Genomic DNA, 20083 nt, shown 5'->3' on the forward strand with positions numbered 1-20083 from the left:
CATATTTAGCAGACAAAACCTGTCTCTAGAGTTTACTATCCTCCGTCGTGTACAACCATAGCCACTTACCCAAAAGGGCATTGTTCATCGTCTCTAGGAACCGTAATCCTTTTTTTTTTGAAGGATCCAGGACCCATAATCCAGCTCCCCTTTCCGAACAAGGCTTGCAAACTTCACCCCAATTAATCAAATGGAATTGTTTAACAGCTGCTTTCCCATTTCCAAGGAAATCGCGTCTAAGTGTTTCAAGCTTATCTAACACAGACTTGGGACATTTGAAGATGGACATGAAATAGAGAGGCATACAGGAAAAAGCCACTTTGATCAATATGAGACGACCTCCCAAGGAGAGGTGACGACTTTTCCGGGCCGAAAGCTTTCTTTCTATCCTTTTGATCAGCAAATCCCACATGTTTTGAAGGTTTACCAATGCACAACGGCAACCCAAGGTACAAAGTAAGGAAAGAACCTGTTTGGCAACCAAAAAGACCCACAAACTACCGCACCTATCAAGCATTTCACATTTCATGGTGTTAACCTTCAACCCCGAGACCTTTGGTCTGAAGTTGGACTTCAAATGAAATTAATTTACACGTTGAGTACTAATTCCTTGTTACAAAATCTAGGAAACATCATCGCAATTTGGTCATCTACAAACACAACCATGGCATGTTAAAATATGCTGCAGTTTCTAGCCATCTCATTTGTGGATTCAAATGAACCCCAAAAGACAAACAAACTAAAGCAAATGATTCAAGGTTGATAGTCAACTAGTGGAAAAGTGAGAAAATGTAATGTCAGTATCTTCCAATAGGTTTGGTTTTTAAACTGTGGGCCGCCCATGGTACAGCCCACCAGATAGTCAGTCCTGATAGACAATGTGCACAGTGGGATGTAGGTTGTATGGGAATTTCCATATAATAAGCACAATGTATCGTGGAAAATTATATTATCTAAAACCAGAGGATATGCATAGCATTCTCTGATTGTCAGTTTGAAGAAAATGTGGGTCCCACATTTCAACAATCATACAGTTGATATGATGACCTGACTATGAATGGAAATGCCCCATAGTCCACCCAAACTAGAAAATCCAAACCATCACGTCCTAGGACCTTTTCTTGACTGTCTATTTACAAGCCAACAATAGAAATGTCAAGTTTGATCTGTCAGGAGATTTTTTAACCATGGTCCATCCACTGTGAGCCTAATCTGATAAACGGTCTGGATCGCCAAACGACTGCGCCTCACTTTTTGCCTGAGGGTAGCATGCATATGGTCGGGTCAAGGATCGTATAAATCTTATCACATCATTCCCTTTCTACTGAAGCATACAAGTGGGGCCCATATTTTAGTGATCCAGAATGTGGGTCTGTTGGGCCCCACTGTGTACTGACCATGTCCCAAAACATCCTCAATGGGATGATCCCTACCTTTAAATTTGTGACCTATTTACAAAGAGAAAAACAAACCAAAAAAGCCCATGTCCAACTAAAAATGAAAAGAGAATGAAAATTATCCGAGGGATGGGATTTCCAATCACGGAGATTTTTATGCCATGCTCTATCGAAAGTTGTTCAGATCAATACCAACGGCCTGGATCACTGAACCACGGGTCGAGGATCGTACAATTCCTCCCTTGTAGTGACCTGAGGCTAACATGAAAAAGTGAAAAGAAAAAGAAAATGGGAGAAAATGAGGAAATAGAAGAAGAGGCCGTTCGATCAGGAACGTTTTCTACTCGAGAGAATCTACCGATTTCAGACTCAGATGCAAAAGAAAAGATAAGATGAGAAAACATCAACTCACTTCAATCGTCTTGAGAAACCGCGACTCAGACGCCCAGACTCCGTGTCTCCTTTCTGCCGCATTCTTTATGAGGAGAGAGATCTCTTCATAAGCTGGTAGGAACGGACGCGACTTGGCTGGTACCCCAGATCCAGCGATGTGGTTGGTACCCTGACCGTGGGGCCCACCTCGATGTATGCGTTTTATATCTATGCCGTCCATCCGTTTTTCCAACTCAATTTATGGCATGAACCAAGAAAAGAAGTAGTCACAAGTGTCAGGTGGACCACACCACAGGAAACAGCGGTGAATGACCGTTAAAAACTGTGGGCCACAAAAGTTTTATATCAAGCTTTTATTTGTGCTTCCCATAATCTATGTCTTGTCTGTGTGACCTTATCAATAGATTAGATGGAAAATAAACATTAGCCTCGGGAAGTTTTTAACGGTGGGTGTTCAATCACCAGGGTTTCCGGTGGTACGGTCTACTGATCGGCTTCATATTTTAACTCATGCCAAAATGGACGGAAACGGATTGGCCACTCCCCCTGACACCAGCCAATGGCTGGTGGTCAGTGCTATGTGGGCCCCACCATGATGTATTTGTTTTATCCATACCGTCCATCTATTTTTACAGATCATTTTACGCTATGGGACCAAAAATAAGGTATATCCCAATCTCAAGTGGACCATATTAAAGGAAACAGTGTTGAATGAGCGTCGACCATTATAAATATTTTGGGGGCCATAAAAGTATTGGATCAAGCTGATTTCTGTTCTTTCCCTTCAACTGGGCCTGCATGACCTAATCAACATATTGGATGTCAAATAAACAGTACAGTGGGCCTTCGGAGGATTTTAATGGTGGATATCCAATCACTATTGTTTTCATGTGGTGTGGTCCTCATGAGATTTATATCCCTCTCAATTATGGGTTTAAGCCCTAAAATGATCTTAAAAAATGGATGAAGGATGAAACACACATCATGGTGGGCCCACAGAGCACCGGCTGGTGGCAGGGAGTGTAGCCAATCCGTTGTCAAAATGGACAGACTACGTGGATATACAATGCGTATATCCTGATGGTCGGTGCTATGTGGGCTCTTCATCCATTTTTACAGATCACTTTAGGGCTTGATCTAAAAAATAAGAGGGATACAAATCTCAGGTGGACCACACCACAGGAAAACAATAGTGATTGGATATCCTCCATTAAAATCCTCTTAAGGCCCACTGTACGGTTTATATGACATCCACTCTGTTGATTAGGTCATACAGACCCATATGGAGGAAAAAAAACAAAGATCAGCTTGATCCGAAACTTTTATAGCCCCCGAAAAGTTTTTAATGGTCGACGTTCATTCAACACTGTTTCCTGTAATGTGTTCCACTTGAGATTGGGATATAACTCATTTTTGTTCTCATACCATAAAATGATCTAAAAAAATAGATAGACAGCATGGATGAAACACACATCATGGTGGGGCCCACAGACCACCGAATATCAGCCATTAGGTGGTGGCAGGGGGTAGCATCCGTTTCCATCCAGGTTGCTACCAGCAAACACAAATTACCTGTTGAAGAGGACAGGGACGACGTAATATATAGGTTGATCTACTTATCAATGAGTTGACGTGCATTAGAGCATAAAAAGTAAGTCTAAATACTTTTCATAATGGGCCAAATTCGTAGCCACGTCAATGAGCCATTTATTATGGCACCGTCGCATGTTTTATGGTCCACAAAAATATCTTTTGATGGCATTTTTCTTTTAGTTATGATTTTTATTTTATTTTAAAATTAATTTAAATTTATTTTGCTTTGCTTATCTCTCACTTAAGTAGATAGGGGTATTTTAGTTTTTTTTCTTTTAAAATAAGATTGTAGAATTGAAATTATAATATATAACCCATAGTTTATACATGATGTAGGGCCGGGATTAATTATAGGACTTTTATTTTGTTCTCTTTCATATAAAACTCAATAAGAAAAATTATTCGATAACTTTTGAGATATTTTTCTTATCTTTTTTACAAGCCTTGGGCAAGAGTTTGTGCAATTGCATATTTGCATGTGTGGGTGCGTATGATTTAGGCAATCAAAATTGGTAAGAGCTTCGATTATTCGTTGGCTTTTACATTTTTTTTTCTTTGGTAGTAAAAGAATCTCTATCTTAGATTGAGTATGCTTATGGCATGATTTGGTCCTAGGTTTTGATACCATTGTGTGTGATTATCGAACCTTAACTACATCTAGTTTGGTATTTGTCACGCTTCAAAAATCGGCACCTGAGTACAAAGACTCTGGTCCCGAGTTTCCAATTATGAACCAAATGAAAATACACGTGTGACCTCGTTCAAATTCACATTTATTTCATACATGAGCAGTTAGAGTAGCGCAATTCAAATTAGCAGATTTAAAACGAGGTAGAGACAACAAAAATCAACAAATATAGGGTTAATAGTAAAAGTACAATTAAAAAGTGGTGTCCACCCGAGTGAGGATTATACAAGCCATAATATACATACCCAAAACGATTAAAGTGTAAAGTTTTCAATTTTCGCTCAATCCTCCAAAAAACAACAGTGGTGGCATAAACCGATTTAAGCATACCCGTCCGAGGTCTCACTAGTCCCTGAATGTTGACTGGCATTGCCTTGTCCATCACATACTTGATCAATACCTTCTCATGGTAATATGCCTGCGATAACTGAAGCCTGCTCTTTTTCCTATCTCTATGTATATTAATGCCGAGAATTCTCTTTGCACCCCCAGATTCTTCATCTCAAATGCCCCGCTTGACTGAATCTTCAATAAGTCGATTTCAAACATATCATGATTGACGATCAACATATCATCAACATACAATAGTAGGATGATGAATTTGCTATCACTTAATGTCTTGTAATAGATACAATGATCGTATTCACTTCTAGTAAATTTCTGACTCAACATGAATGAATCAAATTTTTAATATCACTGCCTAGGCGACTGTTTAAGGTCGTACAACGACCTCATTAACTTTCAAACATTGTTCTCTGCCCATTTAACTTCGTAGCCTTCTGGTTGCTTCATGTAAATCTGCTCTTTCAACTCTCCGTGCAGGAATGCAGTCTTTACGTCTATTTTTTTTAGCTCAAGATCGTATTGGGGAACCTGTGCCAACACGAATTTGATAGACACTTGCTTAACCACTGGTGCGAATATCTCTGTGAAATCAATGACTTCTCTCTGAGCGTAACCATTCGCTACCAGCCTCACTTTATATTTATCCTATTTCCTTTTAAATAACCACTTGCATCTGATCACTTTTCAACCCACTAGAAGCTCCACCAGCTCTCATGTATTGTTCTTGTAGAAGAGTCCATTTCATCGTCCATAGCTGCCTTTCACTTTTCTGCATCAGGCTCATCAAAAGCCTCCTAAATAGTAGACGGGTCCCCCTCATCCATAACGAGGGCATAGGTGATATTAGAGTCATCCATGTACCTTATCGGTAACCTGTGATCTTGTGGTGGGTTTCTTCTTATAGGTGGCTGCTCCACCAGCTCTTGTACCTCAGTTTGCACGTCTGTCTCTGCCCGAGTATCATCTGTATCAATCTGGACTTCAATGACCTCTAGTTCCTTTTGCTCCTCCTGATCATTCTTGCGGAATAGGGAGCCTTCATCACTGCTAGTGATGACCTTGTGTGTGACCTTCTTGTCATATAACCTATAACCCTTCACACCAACACCATAGCCAACGAAGATATGCTTTTTGACCATATGGTCTAACTTATCTCTCAACTGACGGTACATGAGAGAAGTCTCACAACCAAATATGCACAAATCAGAATAGTCTACCTTATGACCACTTCATACTTCATCTGGGATCTTACATTTAATTGTCGTAAAAGGGGACCGGTTCACCAAATAACAGATTGTGTTAACGGTCTCTGTTCATAGGTTCTTGCTAACACAACATTACTTAACATGCATTGGGCCTTCTCTAGGAGAGTCTGATTCATCCGCTCAGCCACACCATTTTGTTTGGGCGTGTGACGCACTGTGTTGTGCTTAATGATCCTTACAATAATCATTAAATTTAGTGGAAGAAATTCACCATCATTATCAGTCTTTAAAACCTTTATTTTCCACCTTGATTGTTTTCTACTATTACCTTCCATTGTCTGAATATGGTGAAAATTTTGGATTTATATTTTATAAAGTAAAATTAAACTTTCCGGGAGTAGTCATCAATGAATGATACAAACAATGACAACCCTCTAGTGGAAATCATTGGTGATGGCCCCCAAACGTCAGAGTGCACATAATCAAGCACTTCCTTACATACATGTTTTCCAGATTTAAAAGACAATCTAGATTGTTTACCATATACACAATGCTTACATATATCTAAATCAGAATTCTTAAAAGTTAGAATCAAATAACGATCAGAAAGTACATCCATGCTCCACTCGCTCATGTGGCCCAGACGAGCAGCCACATACGTGTAGACATGGAATCCGCAACAGTCGTTGCCGCTCCACCTACTGAAGTGCTCCCAATCAACCTTTAAAGGTTTCCGTGCCTTTACGCTCTCATAACTACGAGTGCCCCTTTTGAAACCTTAAGGACACTATTATAACCAGTGAACTTGCACCTTATAACCTCGAGTACACCGAGAGAAATCAAACTCTTCTTCATATTAGGAACGTACTTGACATCGGTCAAGGTACGCATCATCCCATCAAACATCTTCGTGCGCACCAAACCAATAGCTACCACATTATAAGCATTATCATTGCCCACAAAGACCTGTCCGCCATTGTACTCCCTTTAGCTGGTGAACCAACTCTGATAAGGAGTCATGTGATATGAAGCCCCTGTGTCAAGGATCCACTTATCACTACGATCATCATACAAGTGTCCGATCATAGACACAGACAATACATCACATGTGCTTGTCTCTTTATTAGACGTGGTAACATTGACCTCCCTGGAAGAAGCCTCTAAGTTTTCTTTCTTTGACTTAGGTTTTGTACAATCCTTCTTCATGTGTCCAGTCATCCCACAGTTCCAAAACTTTAACTTACCTTTGTCCTTACCCTTGGATTTAGATCTAAACCTTGAAGATCATGTACCTCGCTCAGTATTTTTGACTATCGTAAGCAGTGCATCAGAAGAGGCCCCTATGGTACTGTTTATTTTTCTCATGGCCTTACCCCGAAGGGATGAGATAATGGTGGCCACACTCATAGACGAATTTTCAGTGCACAATGAGTTCTTGAATGACTCATATAATGCCGGTAGGGAATTAAACAAAATACATGCTTGATCCTCATATTTGATGACCTCATCCATGTCCAGCAACGTGCAAATCAACTTATTAAATTTACTGATGTAAGCCTCCACATCTCCACCCTCTACCATCCTGAGGTTGAACAATTACAGCTTCAAGTGTAGACGATTTTCAAGTGACTTTTTCGCATAAATGTCCTCTAACTTCGCCCACAAACTTACTGCGGTTTTCTCCCTTAAAACATTGTAGAGAATCTCATCTATGAGAAACAATCGGATAGAGGATAAGGCCTTTTTATCAAGAGTATTCCAGTCTTCGTCACTCATAGACGATTGTCGCTCTTCAAGATCCTCATCTTCACCTTGCTTAGTTAAAAGGTTAATCATCTCAACCTTCCATAACTCAAAGTTATTTTTTCATAGTACTTCTCGATATCATCTTCAAATTTCTAGCCATTGCTAATCTCCTTCTAGATTCAAGCCTGCGCTCCAACGTTAGCTTTGATACCACTTGTTGGGAGACCGCGGAAGCACACAGAGGTGAATCTAGGAGAGCATTCCAATCGCACAAACCAAACAATACAAGCACACAGAGATTTTTACGTGGAAAAATCCTTTCAGGAAAAAACCACGACACAAAGCAACAGATGAACACTAAGAAAACAAATTACAAAGTAAATAGCTTACTCAATTCGATCAACCTTGTATCTCACCCTTGCTATGCCCTTTGAAACCCTTTGATGAATTTGGAACCATCGAAAACCCTACATACCTCCCAACTCCGACTGCACAATCAAAATAGGAAACAAATCTGCAGATTTGCAACTTCGCGAAAATCTACACCAAATAGTTCGATGGCATCAAGCACACTTCGATGTCATCGAAAGCATATCTGTTGATTGTGAAATATTACATATTTTTCCCTATTTATACCTTGGTTTTATAAACATGATAGTGCTTAACCGATGTAATTATGCATGGTTTCATGTGCGATGTGATTTCGAGAGCTTAAGGTGAAATTGATGCCAAAAGGAAAATTTATGCTCAAAAGATTACTAAATGAAGATTTGGAGATTTGGAAGTCATTAATGAACAATTCGCATGCCAAAGATCCAAGAAAATCATGTGAGGAATGAAAAGAATCAAAGATTTGAAGTGAAGAAAAGGAATCCTGAAATTGTCCTAAAAACAAACACATTCCTGAAATTATCCTAAAAAAGCATATTCTGAAACTCAGAGCCTATTTTGGAAAGTCGCGCAGAGTGCGTAAATTTGAGGGTGATGGAATCCCTTCTAATAATCACAATTCTCCTCCATTGAGAATTAGGTCAATGAAAAGTTCAGATTTGATTTAAATTGATTTATCTTCCAATTGAATAGGATAGTACTGCAATTCCAATTGTTTTCCTTGAATCAAGTAAGGTAGCATCTTGATAGCTACAAGTGGATCCATGGCACCCTAGTTCTAATCTTTAAAGTCATAAGTTTTAATCAACATTATTTACCATTAGTGTCAATTATTTAGATTTCAATTTAGATATTTTTGTAGTTCTAGTTCAAGTTATTTTTAGAATACATACAAGTTTAGTCCCTATGGATTTGACCTTGGTCTTATCGAGTTATTATTACATCGCGACCCTACACTTGGGGTTGTGAACAAGTTTTTGGCGCCGTTACCGGTGACTACGGCTACGTTTTTATGGAATTAATTGGTATTAGAATTAGGTTGAGATTATGGTTTATTTTTCTACTATTCTTTTAGGTTAGGATTTTTTTTTAATGAAATTGTTTTTAAAAACTAACATTGTTTTCTGTTTTGTAGGATCCTAACCTAACAACTCTTATTCGGTAATTTTGTTCCAACCCTCTCTCTTATCTTTTCTAGATCTCTTATTTATTTTAGTTTTTCTAGTTTTCTTTTTAAGTTTAATTGTTTAGTTACTTGAGGGCTGAGAGTGTTTCATGCTCAAGTGGGTTCGTGACAACACTCGACGTCTCTTAAGTGAAAGAGGATTAGTCGTAGGGTTGCCTATCCATCACCGAATTAGATATCACTTGAGATCCTCTGAGTCAGTAGAAGTTATGGCTACACATCAACCTCAACACCCAGTTGAGGAAGCCCAACATGAAAACGAGGTGCATAATGCACCCTCACCTCGTACTCTACAAGATTATTTACAACCGGCGGGGGTGAGCACACCTTCTTGTGTGATATTTCCATTGAATGTAGGAACTATGGATATTAAACCAGGGGTAATTTAACTCCTCCTTAAGTTTCATAACTAGAATCCGAAAGTCCATACTTGTATATGAAAGAGTTTGATGAAAATAATATCTACATTACACTTCCCAAACATATTCGAGGACATAGTTAAGCTGAAATTGTTTTCTTTCTCTTTGAAAGAAAAGGCTAAGTCATGGTTACTTTCCTTAAGACCAAGGTCCATTGGCATATGGGATGAGATGATAAGGGAGTTCCTTAAAAAGCTCTTCCCATATCATAAAACGAATACCTTAAGGAAAACAATCATTAATTTTGCGCAAAAAGAGGATGAGACCTTCTTCCAATATTGGGAGAGATTTAAGGATCTCATAAATTCATGTCCAAAACATGGCTACGAAACATGGCGTATAACAAGCTTTTTCTATAAGGGATTGACCTCACACATGCGCCAAGTTGTGAAGATGATGTATAATGGGGAATTCATGAATAAGGAAACTGATGATGCATGAGATTATTTTGATAAACTTGCTGAAAAAGAGCAATCATGAGATCGCTCTTCAACAATTACCACTTCTAAGCCTACTCAATCAAAGGAAAGGGGAGGAATTTATGTTCTAAAAGAGGAAAATAATAAAATGCAAGAGTGGCCAAACACACAAGAAAAGTCGAGGCCATGGACTTAAGAAGGTAGAACCCGAAAAGACTGCAAACGTTATTTGTGGTATTTGTACTCGTAACATACATACAACTGAGAATTGCCCAACTGTAACACTTCATCATTTTTTAAATGGTGGGTTCCACTGTTCCCTATGATGTGGCCCACTTGAACATTAGTTTGCCCTCATTTTTAGGCCCTTGTCCTAACTTGACCCAACAAGATTGATGAACGGTGTGGATCTGTCACATCATCCGATGGGGCCCATTCTTAAAAAAAAACACAATAACAACAAATGATGTGCAGCAACACGTCACCCCTCTCGCCAGCAACTGACTCCCGACTCCCACTCCTCTTTCCCTTCTTCTTTGGCTATTACCCGCATGACCCCGAGATACAACCATCAACAGTCCATCATGGTGGGACCTACCCATTAATTTGATCCATCCATCAACACCGAAGCTTGGCAAGACCCCAACTGTCGAAGTCTCACTCTAAAATCTTCGCTGCACAACCCACCCTAATCATCTGATCAGACCCATTTTCAAGCTCATATCCTAACTTGAATTGTTGAAATTGATGCGTGGCTTAGATCTTTCTTTAAGTCATCTCCATGGACCCCACCTATCATCTCGAGTTCTGCATGCATGAGAAAGCCTTACGTTTTTTTAATAACATGCATTCTCTTCCCAATACATATGAGGTCTTTCCATACAATCTCAACCATTCAAAATCCTTCATCCAATGGCCATCAGCCCTCCAGCAATCCTCCTCGTGACAGTCAATCAAAAGTTTGTATATGCCCACGTTCTTTTTCTCTTTACAACTCCTCGAACATGCGGAAGACACAACTCTTAAACTCAGAACCCACCAACTCACTTGACATTATTTTTGTACTCCATTTCTCATGTTATCTATAAAAAACCATAGAGAAAATCATAAAAGAAAGATTGTGAGAAGAAAAAGAGAGATCAGGAGAAGGGAGAGTATCCGTGAGGGTTCAACATCGAGTTCATGACTCACTGACTCAATCCCCAATGATGCGTTGTCGGTTTTTCCAGCATCCCTTGCAACTATTCTAGAGAGAGAGATCCTGAGTGGAGGTAGCGTATATTGAGCTGTTCCACCAAGTTGACTGAATCTGCCAAGTGCAACTTAGCTCACCAAGTACGGGCTAACCTAAAGATCCTTCTATAACATCTGATTTTTATGGAGATGAACGCATTTATATGAAGTTCTACTTCCCAAGTCGGGTCGAGTTCAGAGTTGGTCAATCCAAGTTAGTACACGTAGAAATCAGCATCGCTTTATATTATTTTCCTCCCATCACACTATTTTTCCATAGCATGTAGGTGATCTTCCTTGTTGAAGATTTTAAGTTAACATATCGATTGATTTGATTAGTTATTATGTATTAAATTTATTTAATCATTGTCATTAGTTGCATATTATTTCATTTGATTTCTTGGTTGTATATTGTGGAGATAATTTATTTGAGTTATTAATTGACTTCATTTTATTTATCATGGCGTATTTAAATTACAGTTATTTCCTTTATTATTACATAAAAAAGAATGTATTTTAATTTACGGGTGCTCTGTCCCAAAAGGATCACCATATTATTTGTTTATGGGTGCTCTGCCCAGGGTCATACCCGAAAGGATCGGCACGGGTGCTCTGCCCTGAGCAATTTCCTAAAACAATCAACACACACAGGTGCTCTGCCCTGGGTATTTACCCTAAAAGTTTATTCACCAGGTGCTCTGCCAAGCATCATTCCCTAAAAGGATCAACACACACGAGTGCTCTGCCCTGGATTGAACCAGAAAAGATTTTAGATGACTGTATTATCTTAATTTGTTATTATGAAAAATAATTTGTTATTGTTGTTACGTAAAATGTCGATTCAATACTCGTAATTAATCCTATTTAATTTATTGAGTTGTGTTGAAGTTAAAGTAAAATTTTCAATTTTGGGAATGATTTGACCCTACGAGCCGTCGCGCTCACACCCGTATAGACTGTTTTGCAGGGTTTGTACATGAAGAACCGGTTGAACAAGATTGAAGACTTTTTCCCTTATTTATTTAGAAATTAATTAGAATTCAATGTATGTTGTTATTAATTGTTTTTTTTATGTTAATGTAATTAAAGATTCAAGGATTGATTAGTGGATGTTATTTAATGATAGTTACTTTAACCCCTTTTAGTTGCTCTGATTACCTTGAAAATGCATGAAATAATGTGGGTTGCGATATATATATTTTATTTAAGTACCACTCACGGTCCTGGAATTCGGATTCAGGCCTGGTCAACTCAGGTACCGAATTTCGGGGGCGTGACAGATTGGTATAAGAGCTTAGGTTTTAGATTCTCACGAGGACCTTAGAGGTATGTTACACTAATGATTAAATTAAGCCTAAGTTAGAATCAACTCATGACTTAGAATAGAGATTGAAATAGAGACCCCGACTTAGGTCCCCCTTTGCTCTTATGATAAAAAAAATTAATTAAAATTAAAATTTCAAACTTAGGATTCCTTTTCATTTGTGTTAATAAGGAAGCTAACCTTATTTAGACCTGACATCAAGTAAGGAACTCAATCTGGACCATATATGAATTTTATAGAATTTTAGCTCTCCACTTTTTGCAAGATAGCAATGGATAGCAAGAATTGACTGACTTTGAAAATTCATAACTAATTAAGTACAACTCCGATTGAGGTGATTCAAAATCTAAAATGTATATTAATAAGTCTATTTTCATAGAAAAATAATTAAAAACTATACTTCCATGCTTTATTAGATCGATTTTGGGTTGTTGTCAGACTATTCATAAATCATTCATTTTTGGACAGCCTTCACTGTCTGGATTTTAGAATTTTAGGTAGACCTTGGTATATGTTGAAATTTTATAGCATGTTAGCAGACTTATAAGTAAATAAATAAAAATTAAAAGTAGACCAATCCAACATTTGAAATGATCCAATGCATCAAATAGAATAGTACCCTCAACATCAGAAATTTTTGCACTTTAACTTCGATATATACATTAGCACCGTCCCTGTTGAACCATCACGTATACCAACTTCAGCCACCAAATCCTTCCTTGGAAATCTAATAAATATTTTATGAAGCATATTTTCAACCGATCATAAATTGTAGTTGTAAACAATTCGAGTCATGTCACTCTATCATGAACGCTCGAACCTAATGCCTTTAGAGTTGATCGCTTACAAATAGAATAGCTAGGATCTAAAGTATTTATAGGTTGCTTTGGTTATATTGACCATGATCACACTTCTACATCCATACTGTTAAAATCCTACTACAGCTATGGATATAAAGACCATGTTGTATGTCTATGCACGACCCTTTCCTCTTTGTCAACCGTAAAATCAAGGACCACCTAAGCAAGTCTACAAGCCACCTCCACAGAATGAGCTATCGTCCATGCACCAACGATCTCCACTGTACTCTTTAGCGCAACCGTCATCTCGAGATCACCTCCACCATATTTTTAAAAGTGTCATGGTCGTAACTAAGGTCACAATAGTAAAGACACCCATAAGACATCTCAAGATCACACCAACCTCCCACAACAGATCTAATGAATAGGAAGTGGATATCACTGATCCTCGCACTAGTAACCACAACACTCGAGGTTAGCCACAGCATTCGAAATCGCAACCATAGCACTTGAAGACTCAACTATAGGAACGGGTTCTCCACGACCGTATTAAGTATCTTAGTAACAACATCCGTCGTACACGTCACACTGTAGCCATATCAAGGACCACGTCAACAATCTCAACAACTACATCAACAATGACAACAATGACAACATCATAGGTCTTCACGATGCTCATATCAGCCCAAGGATACATTACCGCACCACCAAAGCAGGAGCAAATTTCAGCACTCGGGTGCGTTAACCGCCATTTAAGAGAATGACAAAACTACAGGAAATGCCAACGTAAGCACCGCCAATTGCATACACTCCATGAGATTCGACAACAAACATTAGTTTAGTAAATTTTGGGGACAAAATTTTGTTAAGGTGGGTAAAATATAACACTTCGTCATTTTTTAAATGGTGGGTTCCACTGTTCCCTATGATGTGGCCCACTTGAGCACTGGATTGCCCTCATTTTTAGGCCCTTGTCCTAACTTGACCCGACAAGACTGATGAATGGTGTGGATCTGTCACATCATTCCTGTGGGGCCCATTCTTTAAAAAAAAACACAACAACAAATGATGTGCAACAACACGTCACCCCTCTCACCAGCAACTGACTCCTGACTCCCACTCCTCGCTCCCTTCTTCTTCGGCTATTACCCACATGACCCCGAGATACAACCATCAGCAGTCCATCATGGTGGGACCTACCCATTTATCTGATCCATCCATCAACACCGAAGCTTGGCAAGACCCCAACTGTCGAAGTCTCACTCCAAAAACTTCGCTGCACAACCCACCCTAATCATCGAATCAGACCCATTTTCAAGCTCCTATCCTAACTTGAATTGTTGAAATTGATGAGTGGCTTAGATCTTTCTTTAAGTCATCTACATGGACCCTACTTATCATCTCGAGTTCTACATGCATGAGAAGCCTTACGTTTTTTTAATAACATGCATTCTCTTCCCAATATATGTGAGGTCTTTCCATACAATCTCAACCATTCAAAATCCTTCATCCAATGGCCATCAGCCCTTCAGCAGTCCTCCTCGTGACATTCAATCAGAAGTTTGCATATGGCCATGTTCTTTTTCTCTTTACGACTCCTCGAACGTGCGAAAGACACAACTCTTAAACTCAGAACCCACCAACTCACCTGACATTATTTTTATGCTCCATTTCTCATGCTATCTATAGAAAACTGTAGAGAAAATCATAAAAGAAAGATTGCGAGAAGAAAAAGAGAGATCAGGAGAAGGGAGAGTATCCGTGAGGGTTCAACATCGAGTTCATGACTCACTGACTTAATTCTCAATGATGCGTTGTCGGTTTTTCCAGCATCCCTTGCAACTATTCTAGAGAGAGATCCTGAGTGGAGGTAGCGTATATTGAGCCGTTCCACCAAGTTGACTGAATCTACCGAGTGCAACTCAGCTCACCGAGTATGGGCTAACCTGAAGATCCTTCTATAACATCTGATTTTTATGGAGATGGACGCATTTATATGAAGTTCTACTTCCCAAGTCGGGTCGAGTTCGGAGTTAGTCAATCCAAGTTAGTACATGTAGAAATCAGCATCGCTTCATATTATTTTCCTCCCATCACACTATTTTTTCATAGCATGTAGGTGATCTTCCTTGTTGAAAATTTTAAGTTAACATATCGATTGATTTGATTAGTTATTATGTATTAAATTTATTTAATCATTGTCACTAATTGCATATTATTTCATTTGATTTCTTGGTTGCATATTGTGGAGATAATTTATTTGAGTTATTAATTGACTTCATTTTATTTATCGTGGCGTGTTTAAATTACAGTTATTTCCTTTATTATTACATGAAGAACAATGTATTTCAATTTACGAGTGCTCTATCCCAAAAGGATCACCATGTTATTTGTCTATGGGTGTTCTGCCCTAAAAGGATGTTTGTATTTTTATCAGTACTCTGCCCAGGGTCATACCTGAAAGGATCGGCACGGGTTCTCTGTCCTGGACATTTTTCTAAAATGATCAACACACACGGGAGCTCTGCCTTTGGTATTTATCCTAAAAGTTTATTCACCAGGTGCTTTGCCAAGGGTCATTCCCTAAAAGGATCAACACACATGGGTGTTCTGCCCTGGATTGAACCAGAAACGATTTTAGATGACTGTATTATCTTAATTTGTTATTATGAAAAATAATTTGTTATTGTTGTTACGTAAAATGCTGATTCAATACTCGTAATTAATCCTATTTAATTTATTGAGTTGTATTGGTGTTAAAGTAAAATTTTCAATTTTGGGAATGATTTGACCCTACGAGCCGTCGCGCTCACACCCGTATACTATTTTGCAGGGTTTGTACATGAAGAACCGGTTGAACAAGATTAAAGACTTTTTTCCTTATTTATTTAGAAATTAATTAGAATTCAATGTATGTTGTTATTAATTGTTTTTTTATGTCAATGTAATTAAAGATTTAAGGATTGATTAGTGGATGTTATTTAATGATAGTTACTTTGACCCCTTTTAGTTGCTCTGATTACCTTGAAAATGCATGAAATAATGCGGGTTGCGATATATATATTTTATTTAAGTACCACTCACAGTCCTGGAATTCGGGTTCGGGCCTGGCCAACTCGGGTACCGAATTTCGGGGCATGACAGCCCAACAATTCCTGCTTTTCAAGAGATATAGAATGAGCAATCAAATGCCATAAACGACTACCAAAAACTTTTCAGTGGACCCACCTCAAATATGTACAACTTAAGCTGGAGGAACCATCTAAACTTCAGTTGGAGGAACGGACAAACGACAACTCCTCAAGGGATCCTTAACCAATTTCTGAATTAAAGGAAACCTCAAGAGGATCCGGTCTTAAAACATATACAAAACCAAGATCTTTTTAATCAGGGTATGCTGCAAGCTTTTCAAGACCTTACAAAGGCCATACAAGGGCTTGAAATAAAAAATTCGATTGGGGAGAAAGGGATCCTTTCGGCTCAGCCTCTCCTCAATCCAAAACATCAATATGAAATCAATGACCCAAGCCCTTCAAAACAGATGGAGTAGGCTAAGTCTATCACCACTTTTAGGAGTGGGAAGATAATTGATAAATATATTTCAGTGAGGGCTGAAAAGCCTAATGACCTGGAAATATATGAGAATGATAGACCTAGCACTGCTCCACATGGGTTAGAATCGGAACCTCAAAGTAAGCTGATTGCGACATTCCCTTAACGGTTGATTGCACCAAAACTTCTCTCTAACTTTTAGGATATTCTAGAGGTGCTTAAGCAAGTGAAGGTCAACATACCTCTACTGGATGCCGTTAAACAAATCCCTTCATATGTCAAATTTCTGAAAGATTTATATACAACCAAAAAATGATAAAATATGCAAAAGAAAATCTTTTTGACAAAAAAATTGAGTGCTATCTTTAAGCAAGATGTGCCACAAAAATACAAAGATTCTGGTAGCCCAACCATCACTTGTGTAGTTGGGAACTAGCAGATTGAGTCCGCACTTCTTAACTTAAGGGCAAGTGTAAATCCGATCCCTTACTCGGTTTACAAACAATTGGGTCTAGGTGAATTAAAACCCACATGGACCACATTACAACTTGTCGATCGCTCAGTTCGTGTACCGAGAGGGATAATTGAGGATGTGTTGGTCCAAGTTGATAAATTCTACTATCAAGTAGATTTTATTGTCCCGGATACTCAACCCATCATAGATGTGAGCACTCAAATACCCGTCATTCTTGGTTGCCCATTCCTTGCTACATCAAATGCTATAATTAATTATAGGAATAAAATTATGAATTTATCTTTTGAAAATATGATATTAGAGCTCAACTTTTTTTCAACATGAACAAACAGCCAAAGGATGATGACGATACCCACGACATTAACATGATCGATTCTTTCGTGGAAGATAGAGCACTCCTGACTCTATACTCTGACACACTAGAGACGTGCTTGGCCCACTCTCCTGATTTAGATGATGACATGATTAGGGAGATGAATGCCTTACTTGATACTACGCTGGTACTTGAAGTTAACCGGTGGATGCCATAATTTGAGAAATTGTCTCAAACCAATGTAATGCCTTTACCGTCTAGCCTCAAAGTACCGAAGCTTGACCTAAAACATTTGCCCGCTGATCTTAAATATGTCTACTTAGGTCGAGATGAGACATACTCAATGGTGATCTCTTCTCACCTTGAGAAGGGACAAGAGAGTATACTTATTTCTACTCTCATTAAGTATAAAAGAGCAATTGGATGGTCGATTGCGGACCTCAATGGAATTGATCCTTTGATTTGTACTCATCACATTCATCTTGAGGATAATGCGAAAACCTCCCTGCAACCACAACGTCGACTCAATCCAAATATGAAAGAAGTGGTTAAGGCTAAGGTACTTAAGTTGTTGGATGTGAGTATCATATACCCTATATCTAATAGTCATTGGGTGAGTCCAACTCAGGTGGTTTCTAAGAAGTTTGGAATCACCATCATAGCCAATGCCGACAATGAACTCATGCCAACTAGAGTTACTATTGGTTGGAGAATGTACATTGATTATAGGAAGTTGAATACCGTCATATGGAAGGACCACTTTTCTTTGCCCTTTATTAATCAAATTTTGAAAAGGCTAGCTGGTCAGTCTTACTATTACTTCCTTGACAGATATTCGGGCTACAACCAGATAGATATAGCCCTTGAAGATCAAGAAAAGACAACGTTTATAATCCATGACACCTTTGCTTACCAAATGATGCCATTCAGACTGTGTAATGCCCCCACCACTTTTCAGCGAAGCATGTTGAGTATTTTTTCTAACATGGTGGGGCAATATTTAGATGTCTTCATGGACGACTTCTCTATCTTTGGTCCATCTTTCAGCGAGTGTTTGGAAAATCTTAAATGTGTGCCAAAGCGATGTGAGGAAAAGAATTTAGTTCCGAATTGGGATAAATGTCATTCCATGGTTCCCAAGGAAATTGTGCTTGGACACATAATTTCGTTTAAAGGAATTGAGGTAGATAAGGCAAAAATTGATCTTATCTCTAACCTACCTCCACCCAAGAGTATACGTGATGTGCGATCCTTCCTAGGACACGCTAGATTCTACAGACAATCCATAAAAGACTTTAGTCATCTTTCTTGTCCTTTATGCAATCTACTTCAAAAGGATGTACCATACAAGTGAACTAAACAATGCCAAGAAGCTTTCACTAAGTTTAAGGGTATGTTAACTACCGCACCTATTATGCATCCACCCGTTTGGAGCATCACTTTTGAGATTATGTGCAATGCATCTGACTATGCTATTGGGGCGGTGTTAGGCCAGAGAAAAGAAAAGCAGCCCTACATTATTCACTATGCAAGTACAATACTAAATTCTGCCCAAGTGAACTACTCTACTACGGAGAAAGAACTCTTAGCTGTAGTGTTCACTTTGGACAATTTTAGGTCGTACCTGATTGGATCTAAGATCATCATCTACACGGACCATGTGACGCTAAAGTATCTTCTTTCTAAGATGGATGCCAAGCCCCGCCTGATAAGATGGATCTTCTTACTCCAAGAATTTGATATTGAAATACGAGATAAAAAAGAATTAGAAAACGTAGTGGCCAATTACCTTGCTCGACTTGACATCCCTGATTCCCTTGAGCTGACACAAATAAACGATATGTTCCCTACCGAACAATTATTTAAACTCTCCCAACTACCTTGGTTTGTAGACATTACAAATTATCTTGCTACAGGTTTCATGCCAATATATTGGACTGGGCAAGATAAGAAAAAATTATTCACCGAGGTACATAAGTTTTTCTGAGATGATCCTTGTTTGTTTAAATATTGTCCAGACCAAATTCTAAGGAGATGTGTGCCAGAAAATGAACATCAGAGTGTCATCTCCTTTTGTCATTCTTAGGCCTGTGGTGGTTACTTTTCTACTAAAAAAATCATGGCCAAAATTCTGCAATGCGGCTTTTACTGGCCCACAATGTTCAGAGATACTTATGAGTTTTGCAAGGCTTGTGAGCGTTGTCAGAAATTGGGAGGGTTGTCCCATCGAAATACGATGCCTCTGAACCTCATTATTATTATTGAAGCATTTGATTGTTGGGGCATCAATTTCATGGGACCATTCCCCCATCCTTTAAGAATATTTACATTTTGTCAGTAGTAGACTATGTCACTAAGTAGGTCAAAGCAATCTCGTGCTAGAATAATGATCATAAAATGGTCATTCGATTCTTAAAAGAAAATATCATTTCTCGGTTCGAAACGCCTAGGGCCATCATTAGTGATGGAGGTTCACACTTTTGTAATAGGTCATTTGAGAACTTAATAAAGAAATATGGCATCTTTCATAAAGTGAGCACTCCATACCACTAGCAGACAAGCGGGCAAGTCGAGATTTCTAACAGGAAAATTAAACAAATTATAG

General features: G+C 38.6%; 1 protein-coding gene and 1 non-coding gene across 2 annotated transcripts in view; both read right to left on the bottom strand.

Moving 5' to 3' along the window:
• LOC131237422 (uncharacterized) overlaps positions 1-1723 on the bottom strand; it is a 28344-nt gene extending 26621 nt beyond the window's left edge. Inside the window, exon 1 of the mRNA XM_058235169.1 lies at positions 1590-1723. The gene's annotated coding sequence lies outside the window, so the exon portion shown is untranslated. The remainder of the gene's footprint in view (positions 1-1589) is intronic.
• A 7857-nt stretch (positions 1724-9580) lies between these two features.
• On the bottom strand, positions 9581-9688 carry LOC131238275 (small nucleolar RNA R71). Its single transcript, XR_009167680.1, has one exon. It is a non-coding gene; the product is annotated as a small nucleolar RNA R71 (small nucleolar RNA).
• Between the last annotated feature and the right edge of the window lie 10395 nt (positions 9689-20083).

This window comes from Magnolia sinica, chromosome 2 (assembly GCF_029962835.1).
Source record: "Magnolia sinica isolate HGM2019 chromosome 2, MsV1, whole genome shotgun sequence".
NCBI classification, from domain to species: domain Eukaryota; kingdom Viridiplantae; phylum Streptophyta; class Magnoliopsida; order Magnoliales; family Magnoliaceae; genus Magnolia; species Magnolia sinica.